Source organism: Neophocaena asiaeorientalis, unplaced genomic scaffold, assembly GCF_003031525.2.
Source record: "Neophocaena asiaeorientalis asiaeorientalis breed wild unplaced genomic scaffold, Neophocaena_asiaeorientalis_V1.1 scaffold59, whole genome shotgun sequence".
Lineage (NCBI taxonomy): Eukaryota > Metazoa > Chordata > Mammalia > Artiodactyla > Phocoenidae > Neophocaena > Neophocaena asiaeorientalis.
In genome coordinates, this window is record NW_020174268.1 from 16585873 (window position 1) to 16589897 (window position 4025).

Consider the following 4025-nt stretch of genomic DNA (forward strand, 5'->3'; position numbering starts at 1 on the left):
CCCATGGCGATACAGGGACTGGGCAGAGGCATGAGAGATGGAACCTGTGGTGGGCAGCCTCGTCCAGCAATAGCTCTCACAAGGGGACCCTGAGAGTCCCTGCCATGGCAGCAGGTCACAGCCTGTAGGAAAGAAAGCTCTCGTAACTTCTTGACCTCCTGCCACTTCTTGTACCCTCTTGGAAGAGCCAAGTGCCCTACAAGTTCCAGGGCAGCATCCACACAGCTACCACTCCCCTGGAGCTGTGTAACGTGCAGCCCTGTTTAAGAGCACGAGAGAATTTTTAGGTACCTTCCACTTCCCTTGTTCATTGTATCCCTCTTCTTGGCTTTTCTCTGGAAGGCTCTAGCAGGTAGCAGTGCCCTAACGTGGCCCCACTGGCTGCCCCGCGTCCCTCAGTATCCTGCCAGGCTTATCAGCCCCAAGAGGGCTCCACTGGCAAATGGTCCTTTTTTCTCTCTTCTCTCATCAAATTCCCCCTTTTCAATGTGGCTTAAGTTGGGTGCTTGGAAGAGAGAAGTCCTACTGGGTTTCCTCCCAGTAAGTCATAAAGGACTGAAAACGCAACACAACTCAACTCTGAGACACTTGCGTCTACGTAGGAGGTCGGTGGCAGACACAGATCCGTGCAGACAGAAAGGGAAGGACTTCAGGCTGCCAATGGTGAGGGTCATCCATTTGGGTGGGGAGGGCTTCCTGGTGCCCCTATGCAACACAACTCAACTCTGAGACACTTGGCGTCTACGCAGGAGGTCGGTGGCAGACACAGATCCGTGCAGACAGAAAGGGAAGGACTTCAGGCTGCCAATGGTGAGGGTCATCCATTTGGGTGGGGAGGGCTTCCTGGTGCCCCTCAAATAGCACCAGGCAATGCCCTCTGTTTTGAAATGTAAGTTGTATGACTATTCAGGTATGGTGAGGCCAGCAGATCAGGAGACAACTGCTATTGTAAAGTAAGACTCATGGCTTCCAAGGGCAGGGCCACACGGGGAAGCACCAGGTAATCAGGAGGCAGAGATGGAGGTGGGAATGAGGGGGAATGGCCTTCACTATGGTTTACCCGCTGGTGGGGATGGACAAGGCAGGGCAAGCAGGCTTGGGATTGGCTTTGGGAATGGTTCAGCAGGCTCTGGAGTATACAGGCTGGCCTCAGTTGTCCGGTTCCTGGGCCTGGGGTGATTAGGGCCGGGGATTAGTGGCCCCAAGTGTAAGAGCCCGATAGACAAGGGAGGTGGCTAGGATGTGGGTTGTGGGCTCTGGATTGGTTGGTTTGTATTTGAAAAGTGTTCTCACAGGCCAGTTGCTGCTTCTTTCTAGGAACTGCTAACCCTGGGAGGGGCAGTCCCTCCAGGAACAGCAAAGCCCACAGGTCAAAGCACCAGAAAATACAGAAACTCAAAGATGTGATAAAAATACACATCCTCCAACTAATAAGCTAATTAATGCAGTTCAATAGATGCAGTCCCGTCTAGTGGCAAGAGGCACATTTGGGGATAATGACTTGCCCTACAGTCCTTTGTGCTGACACCTCCCACCCTTCCCCACACCCCCAGCCCACCAGCAAGTCCAGTGGGCTCCAGCTCCAAAATGGCCCAGACCTACTTCACGTCTTCCGTTCCCCCTGCCCCACGGTGCTTGCCTGAACCATTGCAGAAACCCTCTACCTGGATGTCCCCTGCCCTCCAGCCCGACATAATCTGTTCACCAGAGAAGGTATTTTGCTATCGCTTGGTTTTGTCCGTTTGCAGTTTAAAGGGTTCTTTTTTCCCACTTTTGTTTCTTCTGCAGTCTAAAGAGTTCTCCTGTAAACTTTCATTACAGCAATTTTCAAGCACACACAAAACAGAAGTGAATGTAATACCCCCCCGAAACCCCACCACCCAGCTTCAATACTTAGCAACCCACGGCCAGTCTTGTTTTAACCAGACCCTGACCCACTTCTCCCCTCTCCCCACACTACTTTGCAGCAGATCCTTGACAGCAGAGGATCTTTATAAGCAAATCAGATCTAGTCACTTCCTAGCTGAAAAACCTACCATAGCTTCTCAAGGCATTGAAAGTGACACTCACTGGGACACTCAGGGCACTGCTTGACCACTCGGATGGCATCTTCTCACTCCGCTCCAGCCAGGAGACCCTTCTGTTCTTGGACTCGCTGAGTGGATGCCTACCTCGGTGCCTTTGCACTTGCTGTCCTGCTCCCTAGACAGCCTACTGCCGCACATTTACGTGGCTGGCATCCACATCTCAATCCAGACACACACACCCCGGAAGGACTTGCCAGTTCATGCCTCCTGCACACCACTACCGTAACACTCAGAAATTAGTTCACTCGCCTGAAAAATATGCTTATTCTAAAATCAAAGCTCCAGGAAAGCAGAACCTTTGTCTATTTTGTTCAGTGCTATATCCCCATGGCTAGACCAGTGCTTGGTCTATAATAAGCACTTACAATTTGTTGAGTGAAGCCAACAAAAAAGAATAAAAATGAAAACTAAGAACTGTAGGGCAGTTTTATTTTTCTTTTTAAGCAGGAAGTAATAGGCAATCTCTTATATAATCCAATCTACAGGGAGTAGAGCCACATCAATGAATTATTTGAAGCATGTTGGGCTGATGCTTTTTTTTTTTTTAATTTTAATTTTTTGGCCATGCCATGTGGCATGCAGGACCTTAGTACCCCAACCAGGGATCGAACCTGTGGTCCCTGCATTGGGAGCATGGAGTCTTAACCACTGGACCGCCAAGGAAGTCACTAGGGCAGTTTTTAAAAATAAACTTTTCTGGTGCTCTTATAATTAAATGAACTGATTTAACCAAGCATCATTTGTTAGGAAAAATATATTTATACAAATTTGTGTGGAAAAAAAAAACCCACCTCTTACTGCTATATCTGTAAAAGATGCTAAGTGACCTGAGGTTTTTCTGTTTGGTTGGTTTTTGTTTGTTTCTTTGTTTTGGCTGCACTTCACGGCTTTTGGGATCTTAGTTCCCCACCCAGGGATCGAACCCGTGCCCCCTGCAGTGGAAGCACAGAGTCCTAACCACTGGACGGCCACGGAAGTCCCAAAGTGACCTGAGTTCTGATGCTGCGTACAGGGAAAGAAAGTCAGGGGTGAAATGACTATTTGCAGTCCTTGCAAGTAGCTCATGCTTCCAGCTAAAGTGAGAATGGAGGAACCTGTGGCTTATAAAGTTCATTTATATGATGAGACTACACTCTCCAGCTCTTAATGCCATGCCGGGGGAAAAAAGCCTCTAAGGAGACAAGAGTAATGAACTCTGAAATAAGAAGTAAAAGATTAAAATTTAGGTTCATTCAAGAAAAGCCTCCATTTGAAGGCCTTTGAGTATTTGTGGATCCTGATTGATGGAATGCAAATTATAAAGTGAAATTGCGTTGTGTTTTTAATTATTTCATATCCTATTTTAAACAAACACCCACATAATGTATTAATCGGTGAAAATCCATTCCAAAAGCTCCTCCTTTCTTCCCAGCCCTGCGCCCCACGCTCTACACCTACACAGCCCCGCCCTCATCCACCGCCTCTCCCCGACCTCCCCTGTCTCAGAACCGGGATTCTCTCTTCTTTCTGCCTGTAGGAACTTTTCTGTAGAACTGGGGTTCGGTATTCCTGAATGTGAGTGCGTATTGCTTTACACAAAGTACGTGTAGTAGAGAAGTTTCACGTTGATTAAATTTGTATTCATCAGAGGCTTTTAAACCCCCTAGAAGGGTGTCTTCTTACAAAGCAAGCCGCGCTCCCTGTAACTGGTCCTTTGTTCGAAGCCACAGGCTGGCCTGATGGAAAGCAGGCGGGACCTGGGGCCCACGTGGGCGCTCCCCTCCCGGCTCAGGCCAGCCTTCAGACAGCTGGGTGGGTGACAGGGTCCCGTCAGCCTTCTCCCACACGCCCCTCGTCTCTCAGGGAAACAATAGCATTATTGATTCGGGCACTGGTAGGAATGAGCAGGGCCTGGGCAGGCTCCCAGGACATAAACCCTTTGAAGAAAAAGAGCTCCAG